The sequence below is a fragment of the Thunnus maccoyii genome, chromosome 2 (assembly GCF_910596095.1).
Source record: "Thunnus maccoyii chromosome 2, fThuMac1.1, whole genome shotgun sequence".
NCBI classification, from domain to species: domain Eukaryota; kingdom Metazoa; phylum Chordata; class Actinopteri; order Scombriformes; family Scombridae; genus Thunnus; species Thunnus maccoyii.
Window position 1 is genome coordinate 15780086 of NC_056534.1, and position 24776 is coordinate 15804861.

The 24776-nt window shown below is 40.3% G+C and overlaps 1 protein-coding gene across 5 annotated transcripts in view; it reads left to right on the forward strand.

Moving 5' to 3' along the window:
* The first annotated feature begins 81 nt into the window (after nt 1-81).
* Nucleotides 82-24776, forward strand: part of lef1 (lymphoid enhancer-binding factor 1) — a 110765-nt gene continuing 86070 nt past the window's right edge. Inside the window, exons 1-4 of one of the 5 annotated variants that reach the window (XM_042394909.1) lie at nt 5554-5716; nt 5845-5929; nt 7753-7866; nt 8481-8556. The gene's annotated coding sequence lies outside the window, so the exon portion shown is untranslated. The other 4 variants (XM_042394934.1, XM_042394918.1, XM_042394925.1 and 1 more) reach the window with 4 other exon arrangements.

The window sequence follows — 24776 nt, forward strand, 5'->3', positions numbered from 1 at the left end:
GAGGCGCAGCCCAGAGCCTAGCCCGAGCTGCATACCATTTCCTCCTCAAAACAAGCACTCCGCTTCTTTTGTCTCCCCCTTTTTTCTTGTCGTTGATCTGCTTTGCATGAATCAGCCAGCAGGGAACTTCAAACAACTGACTTCTGCTGTTCAGACCTGGTGAGTGAAAATAGACATTGCAACCAAGCACCCGAGGACAAAAAATACAGCACAAGTGCCCACACAGATGAGCAAACATGTTTAAATGCCTACTAAGGTGCCTGCACAAAGCAGAAAACATACCAAAGTTATGAATGCCTGTCTTATGGGTATATCAGGATGAAGGGCCCTATAGTACATATATATATGACAGTCTGGAATGAAGTGTCCCCATTATTGGTGCCCTTTCAGTGGAAGAAAGTGCGATAATGCCCTGTAAAGTACCCCCACAAGCAAGAAAATATGATTGCCCTTTAAAGGTGCAGTGTGTAGGATTTAGTGGCATCTAGTGCTGAGTTTGTTGATTGCACCCAAGCCAATTACCCTCCCCCTCCCCCTCCAAGTATGTTGGAGGAGAGCTAAGATGGCTGCGAAACTCACAAAAAACGCAAAAGGCCCTCTCTGGAGCCAAAGTTTGGTTTCTCTGTTCTGGGCTACTGTAGAAACATGGCTGTGCAACATGGCGGGCTCCGTGGAAGAGGACCCACCCCATATGTTGATATAAAGGGCTCATTCTAAGGCAAGAAAAACAATGATTCGTGTGCTGCCTTCAAACGGAACTCGTGAGCTTGTGGTTACGACATGGGAGGTTGTGTACACGATATGCTTGGCATTCAAATGGTTAAGTTGTGAGAACACTGCTAGGCTGCATGGACACCAAAAGACTCCTCATTGTTCTCTTGTCATTCTTCGCCTCTTTCCAAGAAATGTTGACTTGCTTTGTATTTCAACGCCATGCGGAGGCGACAAAGATGACATATATATATATATAAATATATATATATATACATACATAAATATATATATAAATTAACCATTACTAAATATAGCTAGAGAGTCTGGGTGTATTATAAAATTACTAAGAAAAACTCTATATGACTAAAATTACAATATATTAACTTACCATCCACCAAAAAATGAACTTCCACGACCTACACGTCACAGCTTGTGAACTCTGAGATTTCAGAAAATTTCCACTTCCAAAGTCGTGAATACCACAAGAGGGGAGTGTTCATATCGTTCTTATCATGAACATGGTAAACATGACCCCATTTGAAGGCAGCATTATTTTAAGGTGACTATATAGCAAATAAAATATACTTATGAATATTGGGCTGCCAAGTCTGTTCCGCTAGATGCCACTTAAGTCTACACACTGCACCTGAAGAGGATGTAATGTACTGCCCTATGAATTGCTGTTGTAATGAGGTGAGGTTCTGTGTGGGTTCCCTTCTGCTGAGAAAAAAAATAAATAAAAAAGGAAGTGCCATTTAGGTACCCTAAGTCTAAAATACTGAAGTGCAGAATTGGGTGCCCTTTCAATGAAACCCTCCCCCCCCCCCCCCCCCCCCCCCACAATTAAGTGCCCTCTAGGTGTCCCCACATGTGTGAAAACATGATGCCATGATGAGTCCCCTTTTAATGAATAAAAAACAGTGTCCCAAAGGTGCCCTGTAGGGTGCAATGTATGGGAGAAAAACATTGTCAAATGAAGAGTATGGTCTGAACCACCCTATAAAATGTTAGTCTTAATTGGGGTTGTAGCCTTTTTACCAAACATGCATCATTCTCTGCTGATGGAGGTCTATTGATTGTATCAGGTGCCCTTTATATTTTGTCGCCCCTGTCCTTCAGACAGCTGGAGTCCACCACTGACAATACTCCCTGGTTCGGTGATTAGCTGTCCAAAGGTGTGCTAAATGGTAAAACAGTAGCTATAACTTCTGTTATATCTTACATGGTAACCATATAACTTGCTTAATGTAATAAGTAGTAGCCTAATAAAGACCCAATATTCCCTCCATGTGTCTCTTTCATGACCTCTCCCCAGGTGTCAAGATGGAGTTTGAAATGTTCTTTTTTTCTTTGGATGGATTGAGTATTAGATATTATTTTTTTTTATAGTTTCTGTAAAGATTTTGTTATATTAAAGTAAGGTTACTGATTTATTGTTTGAGTGTATTTCTGCTTATACCACATTTATTCATGTGACGCCTCTCCCACTGCCTTGGAGCCTGTCTTCTGGATATTTGCTGACAGTGGATGGCTGGAGGGTCGTCAGTGTAATATGGTTCCTCTGTGCCTGCCAAGTTATAAAAGCTAGTCCATGTGGTCACTCTCTCTCTCGTTCTCCTGCTGACATCCACTCTGCATCATCTTTTCTTTTCTTTTCTTTTCACAGGCATTTATGACCAATCACAGGAACCTTAGAAACAGCTGTAAAACCTGTTATATATTTGGACTGCTTTTCTCCAATCAACCTTCCTGAACTAACTTCAGCAATTTCTTCATCTAAACCATCAACCTGTCTCTAAGACCCCATCCCAACTAGGCTGCCTAAGGAAGTTTTACCCTTAGTTAGTACTTCTTTACTAGATATGATCAATCTGCCTTTATTAACAGGCTATGTACCACAGTCCTTTAAAGTAGCTGTAATTAAACCTCTTCTTAAAAAACCTACTCTTGATTCAGGGGTTAGGATTAACCCTAACCCTAACCCAACAATAGACCTATATCTAACTTCCTCTTTCTCCCAAAGATCCTTGAGAAAGCAGTCGCCAAACAGTTGTGTGACTTTCTACATACCAATAGTTTATTTGAGGATTTTCAGTAAGAACTTTGAGCGCATCATAGCACAGAGACAGCACTAGTGAAAGTTACAAATGACCTCCTAGTTGCATCAGACTAAGGACTTATCTCTGTACTTGTCTTGTTAGATCTTAGTGCTGCATTTGACACAATTGACCATCACATGGCATTAAAGGAACTGCATTAAGCTGGTTTAAGTCCTATTTATCATATCAGTTTCAGTTTGTACACGTTAACAATGAATCCTCCATGCATGCAAAAATTAGACACAGAGTTCCACAAGGTTCTGTGCTTGGACCAGTACTATTCACCTTATATATGCTTCCTTTAGGTAATATTATTAGGAAACACTCCATACATTTTCATTGTTATGCAGATGACATCCAAACATATATATATCACTGAAGCCAGATGAAACCAATCAGTCCAAGCAGTCCTTAAGGACATGAAGACTTGGGTGACCTGCAGTTGTCTGCTACTAAACTCAGACAAAACTAAAGTTATCATGTTTGGCCCTAAACACCTTAGAAACACATTGTCTAATGATAGAGCTACTCTGGATGGCATTGCCCTGGCCTCCAGCACCACTGTAAGGAATCTGGGTGTTATCGTTGATCAGGATATGTCCTCTGACTCCCACATAAAACATATTTCATGAACTGCCTTTTTTCACTTATATAATATTGCAAAAATCAGGCACATCCTGTCTCAAAAACATGCAGAAAAACTACTGCACACATTTGTTACTTCTAGGCTGGATTATTACAATTTCTTATTATCAGGCTGCCCTAACAAGTCTCTAAAAACTCCAGCTGGTCCAGAATGCTGCTGCATGTGTACTGACTAAAAACTAGAAAAAGAGAAAATTTCAAGAGATTTCTCCCATTTTAGCCTTGCTGCACTGGCTTCCTGTAAAATCCAGAATAGAATTTAAAATCGCTCTCCTCACCTTCAAAGCCCTTAATGGTCAAGCAACGTTATATCTAAAAGAGCTCATAGTACCCTATTACCCCACTAGAACATTGTGTTCCCAGAATGCAGGCTTACTTGTGGTTCCTAGAGTCTCCAAAAGTGGAATAGGAGGGAAAGCCTTCAGCTATCAGGCTCATCTCCTGTGGAACCATCTTCTGGTTTGGGTCCAGGGGGCAGACACCCTCTCTATGTTTAAGACTAGGCTAAAAACTTCCCTTTTTATTAAAGCTTACAGTTAGGGCTGTCCCAGGCTTGTCTTGGACCAGCCCCTAGTTATGCCGCTAGGCCTAGACTGCCGAGGGACTTCCCATGATGCACTGAGCTCCTCTCTCTTCCTCCCCCTCTCCATCTGTACACATTCATGTACCATTCATGCATGTTACTAACTTGGCATTTTCCCTGTAGTTTTGTGCTTTGTCATCTCGCAGGAGACCTTTGGCTGCGGACCAACTGCTGATGCCTCATTGCTGCTGCTATTATTAGTCATTTTTGCCCACTGCTACTGCTATTATTATTAGGCGTATACTATTATTATTGTTGTTGTTATTGTTATTATTGTTGTTGCTGTCTGTGTCTCTCTCTCCCCTTCCCTCTTTCTCTACCCAACCAGTCCAGGCAGATGGCTGCCCACCTAGAGCTTGGTTCTGCTCAAGGTTTCTTCCTGTTAAAGGGGAGTTTTTCCTTGCTGCTGTTGCCAAGTGCTTGCTCATGGGGGAATGTTGGGTCTCTGTAAATTAAAGAGTACGGTCTAGACCGATGTGAAGTGCCCTGAGATAACTTCTGTTGTGATTTGACGCTATATAAATTAAATTGACTTGACTTGATTTTTGGTTTTGCACTTTGTTCTAAACACCTTGTTTTGTTAGCTTTACTTTTAATACATTATATTTTTTTAAAGTATACTCTAGTGTGGACTCCCCTCTTATCACACTCCTGAGCCAGTCTGTCACAATTTAAAAAATGCTATATCTAGAAATGATAGGTACAGGACAATCCAGATTTCTTTAAGAAGCAATAAATTAAATTAAAAAGTATATAAGATTTTAAATAAGACAAACAAACCTATAACCCTGTAGCATTATATGATTATAATTATTTATAGTAAATCCTGTAGGATTATAAATAATCAAAATCCTATAGGAGTATTAAACCTGCATTCTCTGTAATGGCCAGTTGGGGGCTACACCACTGGCTCCAAAAAGAAGTCTGATTGTGTGGAAGTCTATGAGAAAATGACCCTACTTCTCACTTAATTTATTACCTCACTAAACACTCTCTAATGAGGTTATGGTCTGAATTACTAGTTAATAATAAAGCAGGGTATGCTTTAGGGCGTGGCTATGCTGTGATTAACAAGTCGCTATGACGGCGACGACGTTGATTAGTTAACGTAAACGTGTCATAACCCCAGATTCACAAAGTGTAGGCATAGCCATGGCCGTAGCTGTCGTTATTCAGTGTGTTTTCAGTTCATAAAAGTTAACTGTAACATTTTGGTCACCTAAAAAGTCTTGGTCAGTGTTTGGTTGTACTAAAAGACCCTCTAAGGAGTTCAGGGCGTTCAGTTTTTCCAGTAAGTACATTTTGTTTTAATGGTCTTAAGCCCATTTTTCGCTAGCGAAAATTAGCATTACCATTAGCATTATCACAGATAACCATAGACTGTAAATGCACTTTGCTAACCAAGCTATCAGCTAGTGTTGCGTCTGGGACACACTGGATGCGTGAGCTTCAGCAGTGCGTGTGCGTTGCTGAACCGCTTCCAGTGTGGACGCTGCAAGCGTGAGAGACGCAGCAGTTCAGCGACACACACGCACACGTGCTGCTCACGCATCCAGTGTGTCCCAGGCGTTACGGTCAGCTCCACCCTTTTGTCCAAATATAGTCACTTCTCATCACTTCTGGCTCCAAAAATCTAAGATGGCAACGGTCAAAATGCCAAACTCGAGGCTTGAAAGTACGACTACACACACTGATGGGTGACATCACGGTGTTTACGTACATTATTTTTATACAGTCTATGGTTTAAACACACAAAATACATGATTTAAGAAAACTGTCAACATTTAGCACATACTATTGCAGTACAGCCGCCAGTGGAAGCAGGCCCAAGTGCAACGTTTCAGATAGCCGGGAAGAAACAGAAATAATTTACCTGCATTCAACCAAAGTAAGTTGTGTCTTGTGTCTGAATGCACTCAAACGTTACGTCAGCTTGAATTTTCATATACATTTGTTGAGAAAATTAGCACCAGATGTCTAAAATGGGTGATTCACTAGCCAAACAGAAAAACATGGTAAGATAGACTACACTGTTTCCACTTCACGATGAAATCAGTTGAATTTAGAGGCTTGAGAGGCCTAATGGATTTTTTGGCCAACTAGGGTCTGTATTAAAAGGAGAAAAAACAACTGACATATTATCACCTAGTAAAGTAACGTTAGTTGTGGCAGACATGTTAGCAAACAAATACACATCCAGCAGACAGAGCAACACGGTATTCATTTTGAGTGTTTCTGGCAACTTGATGAATGAATGTCAGTAGAAAATGTATTCACCTTTTAGCTCTGTTGTGGTCTCCACCAACTTCCAAGGTTGAATATTTTTAGCTGCTAAATGCTCCACTGTGTTCACCAGCTTGTCGATCACTTTGTCTGCTGCTGGAAATAAGGTTGATGAGACTATTAAGACAGAACCAAAAAGAAAGTTGTGGACTGTGAAACCAAAACAATAAGTCCTAGAAGCATCTTTATAGAACATAAAAAACAGACAAAGAAAAAGATTTTGGCTTCTTTCTTGCCAAGTTCACTTCTCAGTCTCTTGTCTGATAACTGCTGTTCACAAGCTTTATACTAAAACCTGTCAGACAGTAACGTCTTATGCTTTGTTTTGGGGCCCTTTTGAAATTAAAAACGTGCAAGACACAACAAAGTATAATATCTCAAAAAAAAGTTGTCCATGGGACCTAAATCTGAAGATGCTGATATGATTTAGATGGAGACTTACATCACTCAATGGGAAAGTGATCTCTGTGATCAAAACATTCATGAGTCATTGTTTTATGGTCCTACTGCAGATCATATGTTAAAGAAAAGTAACTATTCCTCCCTCAAAGACCCCTATTGGTCCCTGGACCTCACCTTGGAGGAACTAGACTGACCTTACCGTACTTAACACTCAAGAATGAGTTCATAGAGTAAAATTTATCTCTAAGTGTGTGTCAAAAGGAGCTGAATTGATTGTTACACAAAGTCCAAAACATCATCTGTGTATTAATGAAGCTTTCTTGTATAACTATTATTTTACTTGTATAACTATTTAAATATTTGATTGATTGTACTAAGATGTAAGTGCCTGTATCTGTGCTTATGTGTATGATTTAAGCGTATGAGAGATGGAGAAAAAAGTTTTCAAATGATTTGAAATTGATTATAGCATGCAAACAAATATTTTCATTAGCAGAGAGTGTATGCATCATTACATTTAGTCAGTCTGATTGGTGACTTGAATTTTTTTATACAAACCTTCCCTGATTCATGGGTATAGACTTATTAGTTCTTTGCCTCCACACTAATCAATGAACTCTCAGCTGTGTGATCAATAAAGGAGTAATTTGCTAATGTCTTATTCCAAAGTATGACCAGTCATCATACAGTGGACATTTAAGATAATACACTCTTGTACACATAATTATGTATACTTTTGTGTAACTTATCATACATACAGAATACTGCAATATAATCTATTGTTATTAATGTATGTTGTTTTGGGAAGTAATTATTTGTAAACCTGTGTTTCTGTAAACCCTCATAAGGGACCGAAAGGAGTAGTTGTACCACAATGCACTGGTGCAAAGTAAGACTATAATAAGAATATTCCTCTGAGTCTACCTAGGCTAAAAAAAATACCTCTCTAAAACAAAGGTGAGGGTGATAATTCATAAGAGCTGTTGTTCACTTGTCTGATTTCTGTCCTTATGCCATACTCCACAGACCAGTGTACTGAGTCCTGTAAAGCTGCTGAAAGTCATCAATACTCCCAGAGAGACGAAGAAGGAGAGCGATGAATGAAAGGCTGGATGCAATCAATACTCTCCTGGCAGGGAGGTTAGATTTTTTCTTTTTGGAAACTAACCAATTCTTTTACAAACTTACATTTGTGTATCATTTTTTATTTAAAGGGAAAAGTGAGTATATAACAAAATAATGTCTAAACAACAGTGTCTTATTAGTATTAATGAGCGTCAGTCACCACATGCAAGCTAGCCTTGATAGAGACAAACTAATGAAACTGCAGACAAGATGTTCTGCCCAGTTACTGTTGTTTTTCTTTTTTCTGGTCAGCCATTATCCATCACCCCCATGCCAGATTTATCCTCATATTGGCCACAGGCTGACTGAGTAAGACTGCGTTCAGCTGTCCAGCCAAAGTTATTTTTGGGAAGTGTGCCAAGTTTCTTTTTCTAATGAGTTGGCTAGTGAGCTTTAGGCCAATGAGAAAAGCTATACTTGAATAACAAAATCTGCTTGCACAGAGATTTATGTGCAAGTTAATTATTGAATAGCAAGGTGATGCATGCAGTAAATCTATATCTGTGATGACAGAACTCTTTAAATCTAAATTATTTCACTGTGTATGGTTTTTCTGTAGACTTAAGTGTCAATCAAATTATAATTCTAAATGGATTATAAAGATTAAGAATCAAATATCTATATTGCAGGTTGGATGTCTTTACAGCTTTATGGACTCCCTGGGTTGCTGGGATTGACAGCAGACTGAGACAAACAGCTTGATTGGTGAGTTTGTCATTTTCCCTTTATCATGTGGTTGGCCTTTATTGTTCAACAGACAATCCTTAATCTGCTAAATTAATACATCAATTATTTTTAATGGCACAAGCCTCACCCTCATGAACTTGTGATTACACTGCCACCTTGTGCCCTTCAATTAGCATAACAAAATCATATGCACAATGATAATGATGAAAGATATTACAGAAATAAGCACTCTGTACATCTACTATAGAGGTACTGAACACACATATATAAGATAAAATCAAAATATAGTATAAAGCCATATTTTTGAAGTTTTGTGGTTTAAATTAGTGGAAAGGTTGAAAGAGCAGCCCTACAGTACTCTCGTAATACGACTTGCACCTTGTGGATATCTGGCACCATCTTGTGGTATCAAACAGTCACACGTTCGGCAAATGATATATTTTAGTGACATTGAAATGATGTAACAATACCTGAAATACCAGGTTGACCAAGTGACTGTGTAGTAACAGTCATGCTTTATTGATATCACACACATACACACAGCTCATTGTCAAAACATATCTTACATCTTAAGGAGCATGTTGTGAGCTCCAAATATATTACAAGCTACAAAAGGATGATGTGTTTCAAACTAATTTAAGTTTTGAATTTTAGTCATAATATTTCAAATACCAGTTTTGACAAACACTTCATGGAATTTTATCTGCATATCACTAGGACTGCAGCTAACAATTATTTTCATTATCTGCTGATTATTCTCTTGATTTGTTGATTAATTTCTTGGTCAATAAAGCATCAGTAAATAGTGAAATATTCATGTTACAATTTCAAAGGAGTCAAAGGTGAAGTCTTCAAATATTTTGTTTTGTCCAATCAACAGTCCAAAACCCAAAGATATTCAGTTTACTGTCATTTATCACAAAGAAAAGCATTGAATCATCACATCTGAGAAGTTGAAAGCAGCACATTTTCTGCATTTTTGCTTAAAAAAGACTAAAATGGTTAATTATCAAAATAGTTGCCGATTACTTTCCTGTTGATCGACTAATCGATTATTCAACTAATTGTTGCAGCTCTACATATCAGATTAAATCCAACCTCCTGGATTTAATGTTATGAGATTGTGCTACTCACACAGACAGACACAGGCTCAGAGACGAGTTAACCATGAATTTTTAACATCTGCAGGCTGAATATCAAAGGCATGTGAAAAATTATAGATGAACCATGACAAGTCAAATCCATCTTAGGTAATTAGACAGGATGAAACACATAGAGAGAAATACAAAATGCTGTAATACTCATATACATGTTCACCTACAGTATACTGTACCTACAGTATGTTACTTAGTGTGTTCAAAGTCACCTCATCAGATGTCTCAACAACAGTACAGGATGAGGTCTCCTGTGGTATTTGGATAGTAGCCATCCATTTTTTAGCAATGCTAGCGACATGGCTCTATGGATGGCATTGTCGACCTGTCAGTCGATCTGTCAGTCCACCACATTGGTGAAAAACTGAAAATCACAACACCTATTGGACTGATTGACATGACATTTTGTTCAGACATTCATGATTCCCAGAGGATGAATCGTACCGTTGATCCCCTGACTTTTCCTCTGGTGCCACCATCAGGTGAACTTTTTTGCCTTTAGTGAAATATCTTGGCAACTATTGGATGGATTGCCATGAAATTTTGTACAGATATCCATGATGCCCAGAGGACGGATCCTAATGACTTAGGTGATCACCTGACTTGTCTTCTAGTGACACCAGCAGGTGAGGGTTTTCACTTATCCTGTGAAATATCTCAACATCCACATGATGGATCAGCACAACATTTTGGTGAAAGCATTCATGGTTTCTGGATGATGAGTCATTCTGACTTTGTTGATCCCCTGATGTTTTTCTCTGGTGCCATCATGAAGTTGACATTTGTGGCTTTGAGTGAAATGTCTCAGCAAGTATAGGACGGACTTTTCATCAGGTCAAAATTTCAGTTTGTCTGTGTTGACCTGAACTTTTTTTTTGAGGTGTCCTTATATACAGTTTTATCGGATACCTGCCTTTCACAAATTTGTATTTTTTTATGTGCCCACGTTACAACATAGATTAATATCCAAACCTGTGATATAGCTGAGAATGTGTATTGTGCATTTTTATGTGTGTGTGTGTGTGTGTGTTAGCTGAGCAGAGGCAGTAGAAAGTGTAAGGCTGTTGTTTGAAGTGCTTGAGAGCGCAGAGCTGAGGTAATTGTGTCTGACGGGTGGTGATAATGATGAGGCGCAGATCAGATCAGCTGCAGATCCCCTGCCTCCAACCCCCCACTGCTCATCTTCACTTTTCCCTTCTCTCCTAATTGACCGGGCCGCGTCTCCCCCGAGCCCCTTTGTTATTATTTATTAATAATTCATCTCTAAATAATTCACACCCTTGGACCCGCAGTGTTAATTGAGCTGGGTGGGTTGGCAGTGTGGTGGGTGGGTGCATGTGGGGGGACTTTAAAACTTGGGAGGAAAAGGGAAGTGGGCCTTCCTCAACTTGTAGGGCGGCACAAAAGGGAAGAGGTTCGTTTTGTTGTGAATAGAGTTGGAGGTTTGGGGCAAATGGACACTACAGTTGTGTGTGTGTGCGTGTGTGTGTGTGTGTGTTTCAGTGAGAGTGAGAGAGGGGAATGAATCACTTAAGTTTATTATGATTGGAAGCAAGGGCCTGTTTTGTATGTAAATGGTAGGAAGGGAGGTTAATAAATTAATTTTAATATTTAACTGACATTGCATTGAAGTGACAAAGCTCTTAGACTCTTAGAGTGTTCATCAACTCACACATAAATACTTCATCATTTGGAATTTACCGGAAAGTACAGCTGAAATGATTAGCTGATTGAAAGTAATCAGAAACTTTTTTGATAACCGATTAACCATTTTAGTAATTAGACAAATTTGCTGATTCTAGTTTCTCAAATGTGAAGAGTTGCTGCTTTCCTCTGTTGTAAATTGAAAATCTTTGGGTCTTGCACTATTGGTCCAACAAAACAAGACATTTGAAGATGACAACTTGGCCATTTTTCATTTTTTTCTTATTTTTATATTTAATTAAAAAAAGCAATATTTTATAATTGATTAATCAAGAAAATAACCTGTATAATTCATAAGAATTGATAGTTGTAGCCACACTGGAAAGCACAGCATAAAATTGTACACAAAGACTTTGTAAAAACTAATAAGTGAATACAACTGTGAATATAAAGTACAGCTATATGCCAATATTAACTTATTGGAGATAAATTGCAGTGGCATATATGTCATACAATAAGAAACAAGAAACTGTAGTACAGAAATGCCAAATATATGTTTAGGATAATGTAGAAACAGTAGATAGTTAATCTACCAGAAAATACTAAAAAGTTTATTTTTCAACTGTACAATGTACCTGTCAGTAAATACTTTGGTTACAATGAATTGATAAATTTAAGGGATCCTCAGAAATGTTTGTTGCTATATCATTAGGTGATTTTCTAAACAGCTTAAAGGAGGAGGATCATACACAGACTTTCATAATCTCAATCATTGCAATCAAATGTTTTAGTTTATGCCTTCATCAAGGGCCAAACAGGAATAATGTGTTGAAAACAACTTTATATACATTTTCACACATCATACAAGGCATCCTATAGGATAATTACATCATCCAGTGATCAAGCCATCATCAGAAAAGCATAAATTTGATGATGGGGGTTGAGGTGCTTCTTTGATTTTCTAAACTCTAAAATATCGATATCAGTATCATTGTCAAAAATACAGTATAAATTGGACTATAATAAGATGATGGTTGGTTTTGTTTACATGTACAATTATGATACAAGTATAATTAACTGTCATAAAATAAATACCAATAAATCATTAACTAAAATGTAATCACAACATGAGATTTTCATATATTTATAGTAGTACGAACAGCATGTGGTGGTTATTGTGAAGCTGTTCTGGTAACAATCATACATTCAGCAGCAGAGCCGTCCAGTAGAGGTCAGCATCAGATCACCAGAATCTCTACCACAAACAGTGGGGCTGCTTCATGTGTTTGCAGAGCTGCAGTTAATTTGGAATCACATGCTTTGTTTATGTTAAATTATTCATGCAACCTTTCATTAACACCCTAAACAAATACAAATTGCACGGCATAGAGGGAATCATAGCAGTCACACTGTGCCAAGGAATGTTTTCTTAAGAAAATGCCTGCTTGCTGATTTGTAAACCTGCTTACTGTATATTATTACTAAGAACCACACATCCTCACCAAATCCACTGGCCGGCTCTTCTCGCTTTCTGCTTACTAACTAGTTTGCAAGTGATTAGAATACATAAAATATGAAAAGGTTAGATTTTAGACTTTTCGTAGCCTCTGGCTGAATAGCTCATCACACTGAAACCAATGTTTAAAATTTAAGATAAATCTTAGAATTGAAAATGCCGACTGTTTCATAACAAGTTACAAAATCATTCTCTTTTTTTTCCTCCTGTTCTGTCTTCCTCTGACTCAAGCATTGGCACTGTGTCGAGTCGCTTGGGCAATGCTCGTCTTCTGAGCATTGCCTAGTTGCTAAATCTCTTTTAAGCAGAGCAATGTATCAAAAATCAAAGCAACTCTGAACCCAGTCTTTTAAAAGTTTAGATTTTTTTGTTGGGGGAAATTTCTGGGTTGGGGAAAAAAACAAGTTGGTGTAAAAAAAAAAAAAAAAAAAAATCTCCCCAGTTTGTGTTTCTGTAGGGAATTGTTCATCTGAAGCTGTCGACAAGGTCCATACAAGTCTCCTGCTACCATGGAGCATACAGTCTGTCTTTCATGCTGCGGTGGTTTGGGACCAGAGAGGAAGGGCCAGCAGAGAGGAATCTGTCTAGCCGAGCTCAATGTGTACGCAGCATGTATTTTTGTAGACATCGCTGTAGACTTCACTTAATCTAAGAGTACATCAAAGCATCCTCTGCTCCTCTTCTCCAGCTAAATCCTTCTCTGGTCCTTATTACCAAAGTGCTCATAAATGCCTTTGGGGAGTTGAGAAGACGAAAAAACACAAACAAAAAACAAACATGTTTGCTTTTATCTTTCAAATAACTATTTATGCTGGTACAAATGAGCATTCTGAGAGGGGATCATATTGTATCATATGGGGTGAAGATGTAAAGATCTGTGCTGACTGAAAAGAACAAAAGGAAGATGGTGTGAAGCAGGGTAAATTGTTTCTGTGACGTTAGCCGGAACGTCATCATCGCTGGTAGATTTAAGAGGGCTGCCAATCTCCGAAATGTCGCTTTTTGATTCATCAAATGGTTTCAAAAAGCGCCAGCGAACATGAGATTAACAAATGGCTTGCACCAGTCTGTTTTTGATTTATTTTTGATGGCCCTGATGTGAGCATGGAAGTGAAGGGACTGGTTGTATACTCCAGTGGACCGTGAGGCCGGGGCCGGGGAGTAAACAGGCTCTCAGCGGCACATGAGTCTTTCCATCAGGATAGAGAGTGTAACCCCATGGAGATCCTAGAGAGTTCTGAAGCCAGAGATGGTGAATAATAGAACAAAGTGAGGATGAGTCTTCTGAGGTTCCACTGCTCTTCAACATCCCTCCATCGCAGGGAGAAGGGGTGTGTTTGAGAGAGAGTAAGCTGGAGAGAACACTGATAGTTGCAACTTCTCCGTCTGTCCTTACTAAACTACGACGAAAACTAAAGTTACCTGACATGTTTTTCTCTCATCAAGTAAAACGCACCAGCACATAACCAAAACTTTGCTTGAAAAACAGTTGTAATTGTAAACTGGCTCAATGACAGCGTCACAGAATGACAAAGTCTGCATTCATATGACAGCATCCAAACCTAATCCCATGGGACTGTGGGGGCCCTTCTCTCTTTTTTTTTTTTTTTTCTTTTTGCTTATGAAAAATTCACCACAGCCACCCCCCTACGTCTCTCTTCTGTGCGTCTCCAACACCGAGAACTGACATGCGGTAAACGGAGAAATATTCAAAGGCAGGCTGGGGCTGCCTGTCTCCCACAGGGGTCTCCTTTTTACCCCCTCATCACTGCTGAGAAATCAAAACTCTTTGGACGTCACATAGGCCGATTGAAGTTCAGTGCCTGCTCTGGAGCGGTCCCTTGCCCGATGATGGCAGGCTTCATTAGAGCTGTCACTCAGGCCCTGGCGACGGGGCAGCGCCTCAGGGCACCCTCAGGGCCCAATCAATGTTGGGGTCCCCAGGAAAGCGCCATCAAACGGCCCTATAAGACGATGCTGTAAACCTGCATTGCCGAGTTTCATGCTCATCCCCCACTGATCACATGATTAATAGCACAGCTCCACACTTTGGCCTCTATGTTTTTGAACTCTGATGCAAAGCTGCGGTCTTGTATTTTTAATCATTGACTTCCCATTGGCTCGGGAATGGAAATGTGCACCCTGGAAGTCTATATATGAACAGTCTTATTGCAACTCTAATGATGAAGGAGAATGAAACTTCTCTCACAAACAGCTCCCCAGTAGTGGCAGTGGGAAGCAGGAGCCAGTTGTTATTTTTTGCCTCATTTCAGTCTACGTTCCCAGTGTGTTGCAATTACAATGAGTCACATGATGCAATGAAAATAAATGAGCCAGTGGGTGCTTCTCTGTCCAACAATCTCAAATCCTGGAACAATGAGATATCCACGAAATCATGGTACACAATTCAAATACAGGAGCAAACAAAACCCAAACAAAACAAAGCAAACGTCTTTGAAGAGCGAAAAACTCAGACTGCCTAAGTTCCTTTCAACAATATACAGAGTGCAATATTCTCAGTACCAGTATGTTATTCAGAGCGTTCCTCCAAATATTTGGAGAGAAGGAGGAGAGATGAAACGGGTATAGAACAATGGGACTTTGGCTGTGTTATGGCGTTCGTGCACCTCGCCCCGCCAGCCCTTTGTAGTGTGTGTTGTGTAGTGTCCGCGCCCCCCAGTTGGTCCCCCGCTTGTTCTGAGTCCAGGTGGGGTCTCAGTCCCCTCCCGCTCCCCCCCCCCCTATCTGCCTATTTCGCACACACCTGCTCCATCACTCACACACATACACATGCACACACCTTTTTGTTTCCAGGCATCGAAGCGCTGATTAAAGAGTCAGTAAGGGCTCCTTTGCTATTCAATTGCATTTATGTAATATTTTTCATTTAAAGCATTTTCAAAATGAGTTGTTAAACATCAGTCTTGGATCAGGACTGCTGCATCTAATCCAAATCTGACTTGGCCCATAAAATAATTTACCATTCCATAATGTTAATAACACTGAAATATTCTGTTTGATCAGCTTGGTTCAATTTAATAACATATGAGAAGGTATTTTGAGGATAAGAAGTGTCTTTACAAAAACTATTAATAAAAACTTAGTTGTATAAAAACTCAGCTGTATTTAATATATACATATTATATATACATATTAATTAAATCCATATATAATTGATCATAAACAACATCACTGCTGTCAAGTGCTGTAGCTAGATGAAGAAGGATAAAGGATGTTGCTAATTTATTCAGGCTGTCTTCTAATGGAAATTGGTAAAATATTCTCTCTGGACTGTAACACTGAACAACTTCCAAAAGTTGGGCAGAAAGTTTCCCTCCTTTTAAATTCATTTCAAATGTAAAAAGTTGCCCTTAAAATGCCCAAAAGCAACACATTTGAAAGTGGTAAGATATCAGTTTCAGTTTATCTCACACTCACATCAAATCCATGAGATAAACCCTTCACTGCATGTTTCCAGCTTTCCTCTTCCAGGGTGTGCTGTAGTACTGAAAACAGACCACTGGGTGATGCTGAGATGTACGCTACACGAAAATGAAGTTGTTGAGTCTGGAACAAAGACAATAAAGTAATGATTTCTCTGTCAGATATTTGGCTTTGGGTACTGAGCGCTGCTCATGTTCTTAGTAAAGGGTGATCATTAACAAGTAACAGGGACTGTAGACACCTTTTATCCAGCAATCAAAGGCAAATAACAACAAAAACAAGGTCTGACCTATATTCATTCTGCAACAGCATCCTGAAGGAACGACAGGTACCGGGGCATCATGCACCCTCCTAGCAGTGCATTGATAGGATGTGAAGAGTGCACAGACTTGTCACTAAAGCCAATATGATCATCCTCTGAGGTATTTTTTACTTTTGTAAACATTGAGAAGTAACACCTTCCAACACATGATCAATAAATTCAGCTATTCAATATTAAATTTAAATCTGGCTCTCTCCTTCTCTCTCTCTCTCCCTGTGGGGGAGTAGAGGGGGTGTCTATGGTCAGCGTGTAGAGTCTGTGTCTGGTGGAGGTAATCCTTGGTGATCTGCCCTAATCTGTCACAGATACGCAGCTGAAGCGCAGAGAAGCTGTTAGAGGAGAGCAGAGAGGGGGATGAGAGTCAGAAGGGTGGGGGGGGGGGGGGAGAAACTGGATTATGGCAGTACGTCTGTATTAACTCACTGGCCTTATCTCTTAAATGCTGTGCAAAAACAGCTTTGGCTTGTACACAGGGAATGGTGCTGTGTATGAGCCTGGATGTACAGTATGTGTGTGTATACGCAGGCGTATGTGTGTCATGTGAGTTGAGCTTATTTCATGCCAGCCATACAGGCCTAAGAAATAAGTGTCCCTATTATAGAGAGGAGTACGCCCAGTGCCACCTTGTGCTAGTTCATATCCTGGCCCTCCCAGCTCCCTGTAACCTGACAGCCATTCCCAAGTGATTCAGTTTCCATTTCTCCCACTTTGGTTGGGCACAGCGACCAATTTGCTTCTTGGAATACGGTTTCTCGATTTCCAGACACAGATATCATATCTCCCTTTGTCCTCATATCTGAGACTTATGTGCTTTTGACATAATTTTTCCTGTTGAAACCACATACAATTATGGTTTACACGGTTATTGTGGAAAAATAACTAATTGTCGGTTGTCGGGGATGAAACTGTCTCACATGTCAAGTCGCGCCCTGGTTTGGAGCCTGATTTACGCAGCAGCACAGGAACACACGCATCCTTCTCACTCATAAACACACACACACACACACGCTCTTTCTCGCATGCTCACAAACTCAAAACGCGATCACAAACAACTGTTATAAAACTGATGTTGATTGATAGTCGATGCGACTCTCCCTAACACAAACAGTCAGACAGCCCAAAGCACGCACAGTCTTGTACTCGTGCAGTCCCTCAACTCCAGTCATGGGAGGGTCACCCCTTGGCCCTCAGAGAGAGAGACTGTGTGGATGTTCTCATGTTTATGTTTGGGAGATTAGCAATGATGAAAGAATGCCTTTTCAAGTCTGGGCTAGAGGGGCCTCTGTTCAATGCCCCACCCTTTCACCATACGCACGCACAAACACACACACACACACACACACATACACACACAAACTCCTGCACGTGTATGAATACATAGGCATATACACAGTCAGAGTAATTTCGTCATCAATCCGCGCACATATGTTCACCACATCAAAAAATTTGCAAGATTGCAGATACATTGCTTCCAAATCCATGCCTGACATTAATTCAGCTGTGTCTCAGGGTCCAGGATCTCTACCGAATGTGAAAGCTGCTCTGACACTTCACCCTCATCCATCGTCTTCCCTCTCATCTTCCCTTCTTCATCGAGCCCCAATGAAAGAGCCTCATTGTTCTACTCCTGCCTGTATGTGGTCTCTCAGTTTCTCTGATTCTCTTCCTCTCGTTCGCTCAGTCTCTCTTGCAGCCATATGCTTGGCCCTCTTTAGTGTTTCTTCATCTCATCTCCTTGTGGTGTCATGGATTATAATTTGACTTATTCATTTTTTGGGGGTTCCCGTGCCCATGCCAAGAGACAGGCCTATAACGCTCGATCTTCCTTGTCATTATCCCCCCACGCCAAACCAAACAGAGGAAGTTCTGAGGTTTAAAGCTGTCTCTCTCTTACTATCGGTTGTGGATTTGGATTAGGGAATTCCTCAGTTTGAGGGGACAACATGCTCAGGCAATTTGTTTTCCATTAGTTGTAATGTAAAGCAGGGTTTTCCAAACAAAACATGATAATCATTGGGCAAAGCCTGGACCGCATCTAGGCCTCTCCCAGAAAAATGATCTAAAGACTATTTGGTCACAGTCCCATGATCCTTTTCACTCTTGAACTATTCCATTGTCTGAAATGCATCAATCACAGGTTTGTTTGACCAGGTATTACAGGTTCTATTGTGTAACTTTTCTCCTTTATGCAAAGCTGATTCTGTTTTCTTTGGCTCCTTGTCAAGGCCCCACATGACAGTTTCACTCACTGCAGAGATTGGTGCTTGGGGAACAGCTCATACTATACGCTGGAGTTCATGCTTGTCTTTAAACTGACTAAACACTTTGATATTCCTCGTTTTTATTACCCAGTGTGGTGACTGTATCCAGCTACCTCCTTTTTGTCTTGGCAAGTAAACCATTCATTCATCAAATTGTTGGAACCACAGATGTAATTGAAGTTTTTAGTGCGATCACTGATTCTGGGGGGCCCTGGCTGTTAAGAGGCAAACTCCCTCAGGTCTTACACGCTGAAAAGTGGAAAGCACCTTTTCAGGTGAAGTCATGAGAGAGGAGTTTTGCGGTGGCAGATTGAGGATAGGGGAAATAGAGGTGTGCTGTTAGAGCGTACTGGAAAGTACTTAATTAAGCATAGATCCAGATGACTGTTATTATCTCCTGATTGGCTTGATAATGTGTTAGCTACAGGGGTGTGTAGGGAGCACTGGAGCCAACATCCCGATCATGACACGTAGAAGGTAAGGGTGAATAAAAGCAAAGGACAGATAGACGTATTAAGAAGGTATAAAGGAAAGCAAAAAATGAAAAGGTGCCTTACTGAGCAGTAAACCTAGAGGCACTGGTCTAGCTGTCTGTGTGCAACATGATATGACCTCTGTGACAGCTGCTGACACTGCTTGATATGTAGACTCAGAGGTTGTGGAACCAGTCAGGAACTATGGGAGTGTAGATAGTTGTGTCTGTGTTGTGGCGGTGTGGGGTCGGGGTTGGCATGCTTATCCAAAAATGCCGCAAGGCAAATTATACACCGTCCTCCATTTTTAGAATTGTTACTTGCAGATTGAATTGCATTCCTACGTGCCCTTCATGCCAAGAATGAGACTTCTTTTGTGTTGTACCCGCTGTCAGTCACTGTCATGGCACTTAGCGACACACAGGAATGTGATGTCACGGGTAGCTGACCTATCAGCATGCCATTAATACAGATCATTAACACTGTATATTCAGGCAGCCTGCTGGCAGCGGCCTGCCTTCTCTGCTGCTTGAGAACCGTCCACCAGTATTTGTTTGAGGCACAAAATAAGGGAACAAACATATTGACTCAATCAGTATTGTCCTCATGAAACTTGTATGAAGTAAACATCCTGGATGTATTACACAGTATATGCTTCAATATACAGCCTATAGAGTGATCAAAGCTACAGACTGCAGAGCCAGTCCATATGCAGGACAGGGTATGTGTTTGGACAGTGAAGCAGTTTGTTGATGTAGACGTACTGTATTTGTTGTACATGGGGAGCAGATGGCACTACCGTTGACCCCTCCGTGTGTCTTCCTGTCCCCTAGCTGAACCACAGCATGAGGGGGCCCTTATCTGGTCAAACTGGGCGGTGGGGAGGGGAAGGCTTTGAAGGCACGCTTGTGTGGCGATGCAATCAGGCAGACTGCTGTGGGGCCGCAAACCCACCCCCCCACTCCCCTCTCCTCCTGTCCAATACCCCTCTTTTGCTCTTCTTCTGCTTTTCGAAATCATAGAGAGATGCTTATAGAGTGCTCCGAGGCTCCATGGGTGGTGTTTGCAGAGCGGAGGCTCCTAGACAGGCCTTGGGAATTATACGGACGGTAGAGTCCTTCCCATTCCCCAATCACGAGTAACATCTCAAGGAGAATCTCTAAGTGATAAAACACTTACAGAAACCCAAGAGATTTGTTGCAAATTTTCCACCCTGGACAGAAAAATAAATAGAGATTATCTTTAGAGACAATATGATCCCAGTGGTCCCTCCTGACTCTACCCTCTGCATGGAGGACACAGATAAAGCCTCTCAGATATTGAATGAAAAAATGTAGACTTCTGAGATGGATAACATGTACTGTAAATGCAAATGGATGTACTGTAGTTCTTCTAGTCAAAGCTAATAGCATTGTATAGCTGTTTCGGTCTGCTGTCAAAAACTGTGTTTGTGTGGGAATGTGGGTGTGTCTTTCAGTCAAGTGATTTTGTTGATGTTATTGCACTTAATGTCTGTTTGCTTTGGCTGGTAAAGTGGGAGAACAGTCTTCTTTGAGCTGTCAGTCAGGTGTCATCGAAGCTTCGGCTGTGAAATGTCTCTCGGGCCAAAGAAAGCTACTGCTCCCAGTTCAAATGTGGACGGTCGTATATAAGAACATTTGCATGTTAGCGAAAATGTATGCCAGCTCTCCTAGATTTTTCCAATTATTCTTGTGATATAAAAGACATAATTTCATCTAGCTAACCACTTTGATGCTTTCATCTTCTGCTAATATGTTCCACGCTAGCATTGTAACAACACTCTACCACTCATAGATATTGATTTGGATTAGGCTCTGTCACATTTGGGGATTGCGTAAATGAGGCTTCTTTTTTTTTTTTTCTTTATTCTCCCCTCACTCATTTTCGTTCCCCCTCTCCCTGTCACATCTCCATGCTGCCTCCTCACAGGCTCTTTGATGTGCCTGCTTTAATTTGGAGCTTAATGGAATCTGTGGCACTGCTGTGCCTATCGGTGGCAGGATCACAGATCCCAGGGTTCATTGCGGCATGCCTCCATTCTGGTGAGTGGGTGTCAAGATAGCCGTGAAACAATGGAGGAGGGCCTGTAGCCCTAGGAGACAAACAGCATTTCCAATGCAGATCGCAGAGTATCGGAAGCCCCGGTCGAGGTTATTGCCAATGTGTTTCACTGGAGGAAGTCCCATCTGTAACACCGTGTTACAGACAACTGTTGACTTCACAACACAGTATAAATTAAAAAACTATAATTAGTAGGTAATACATGAAAGCATAACAGTTATAATGGCAACAATAACAACATCAGTAGCCATAATAATAGCAGCTGTGAAAATGATTTGGTGACGTTACATGTCATTCCTTATCTTTTTCTCCCATCTCTCCTTTATGCTGCAAACTATTGAATAAAGGCAAAAAAGTCCAGACAATATTTTTTTAAACATGCAAAGAGAGAAATCACAGATATTGATACAGTTATATAGCATCTATGAGTCCATGCAGACACATACACACATATACTGTAAATAAATGCACATGTCTGCACCTCTGCATGCATCGAAAGTACAGGAAAAGTGTGTGTTTACTCATAGTACATAATATAGATATGCGCATGTCTGGTTTGCTGTAAAATATCCTGATTTTGCAGCACATTTCTCACTGGCAACAGATTTATTTCCAGTTGAGCTACAATGAAAAAAGATAGACATTTTTATTGGATCATCATTAACACCCTTCATATATGATATGAAAATACATCCTATGCATACAAATACAAGTTGAAACTAAATTCACAGCCACTTTCACAAATCTCAACATACAACTTGTCTCATTCCTAAATGTCGGAGCGATTCAGGAGTCTGGACAGTCACTCTCAGTCAGCTTGCATCTGTTTGAACAAAACAGCAGGAATTCCTCTGTGGGATATACTGTAGCCATAATTTCTGAAACATTTATGTTTTGTAGTTAAACCTCCTGGCTTATATAGCTACATGTGTGCCCTCAGATGGTGAGAAGATCATGTTGATTTATCCCTTTGTGGCACGCTTCTTTTTCACCCGCCCTATAGTATAAAGATTCAGTTTATAGATTTTTTTAATTGGTCCTATTTAACCCATTTGCCACCTTACTGTGCATCACACATTGTTTTTAATTCTTACCAGTTGTCTCCTTTGTAGATTTTAGCCAAGGAAACTGTCAATATTCAAGTCTAACTCATAATTTAGACCATCAGGCTCAAAGTCTGGACTGCTCGCAGACTAGCAGCGCGACTGAACTTAGAAGAGATGTCAAGGATTTCATACACTGCAGTCCAGACTACAACTTTCAATCCGTGAGGGTTATAAATCAAAGCAGGTGGTTTCCTCCCCAAAAACCTCTCCACAGGATAGAGTGCTTGGGGGCAGCGGGTTATGAGTGAGTGATGATAAAAGTACGGCCATAAATCAATTTTTCAGCCTTATCAAAGGCATATTTCAATCGCTGTATGTACCGTTTAACTAGCATGCAAGTTAGAAAAAAAAAAGGACAGAAAAAGAAGGAACTTCCATCTGTGTGTGGAAAGAAGACAGGATCTGGGATCTAAGGCCTGATGAGAATACGCCCTCAGCCATGCATTTGTACAGTATTCAAAGACACTGGCAGTCATGTTCAGACAGTTTGCTAGCAGGGGGAAATCCCCCAGTACAGGGGCCTTTATCTCTCTTCACATACTCAGCTTAATGAATTCTGCTGCATGTAATGGCACATACAGGAGCTGTGTTGGAGGTGCTTTGCCTCTGTCTTTCATCCATGTTTGTATTTGATGTGTACTTGCTACAGTAGATCATTATATTGCAGGGAGAGTTGTTTTTGGCTTTGAGGTGTTGCCTTTTGGTGGTGGATATGTTGCTCTCCTGAGTATAATGTAATCTGCATCACACAGAGGTCAGGTCAAACATTAAAATTCCACACAAGAGTTTACTCAAAATAAGAGACATGTATGCTCATAATCGATGAAATGTTAATGCAGTCTCATTTTGGCTGCATCAACAAATTATGAATGAATACAGCAATATGAAATGCTGCACGTTTAACTCGGGGTGTGTGATTGAGTTTTCTTGTGCACTGAAATTAAATCTTGCCAAACATTTCAGCGATTTCGTGCATTCTCATTTAATATTTTGAACAAGCTTTGGTCAAGAAATTAAATATTTTTTTAAACAGTCAAAGTAATTAATTCTCTGAAACAGCTTCCATTCCTGTGGGGTTCAGATTAAAACACTCTACTGGAGCTGATTTGAAAAAAAAAAAAAGTATTATTACTAGCTTCTGCATTTATTTGATGTCTGACAACTCCACATACAAAGACGTATATTACATTTGACTTCAACGCAGTTCAAAGTAAAACAAAATTTTTTTTTCTCGCTTACAGTGGAAAGAATACTCCTCATGCAGATCAAAACAGAAAAGTTAAATCTTAACTTTGGTCAAACTCAAATTCCAGTACACCCGCAGGCGTCTAAACAAGATTTGCTTTATTCGTGTAATGTAGCTTATGCTACATCAAGTTAGAAATCAGCCACTCCTGGACCAGTAGCCGCTGCTATAGTGAGCTCTCACTTCCTGTCATCCCTCTCATGTCTCTCTGAATGAGCTCAGTGATATTTAAGAGCCGTGAAGATAAAGGCACATGGCTAAATTGCTAATACCATGAAGCAGTTTACTGGCTTGGACCATGCTCTCTTGAGGCTTTGATGTGCCGACATACAAACCTTTATGGCTGCTGGTGGACACACCACCTTAGTCAACCCACGCTTCAGGACTCAAGTGTTTGCGCTCCTGCTCGTAAATCGATGTGTGCAACAAACCCAACAATGAACCTGCTTTATCCGAGCTGTCCGAGCTGTCTGTTCCATTCAAATTTGACAGATGAGGAGGTTGCGAGGCTGCAGCCCTGGCTCTCTTGGCCCTACCTGTGCAGGAGAAGCCTCTCCCTCTGATGTCTGTCTGTAAATTGACTTGCCTTTTCAGGCTTTGACCCTGATGTCTGATGTAAGACCCAGACACCCACACATCAAAGGGAACTGGGGGGGTGGGAGAATGGACTTCTATTTTGGAAGAAATATTGACTTTAGGCATTGAAGTGATGAGGCATCCAGCTTTTCGTATCCTATGTGATATTACAGAATCTAAAAATTGATTTTTTCTTTAAATCAAACCATCATAAACTATCATGGAGAAGGTACAGTGTTTTTGGTTGCCAAAACACGAATTGGATCTGTTTTGCATTATTTGGCAATTTCTCCTGGATGGATGTAAGATCAAGACCAGTAATACGCTTATTTTGTTTTTATATGCTTGGAGTTTTGTGCTCTGGTTTATTTCATATGGTTTATTCATCATTTTAACAGTCCACAGTGCCGTGGG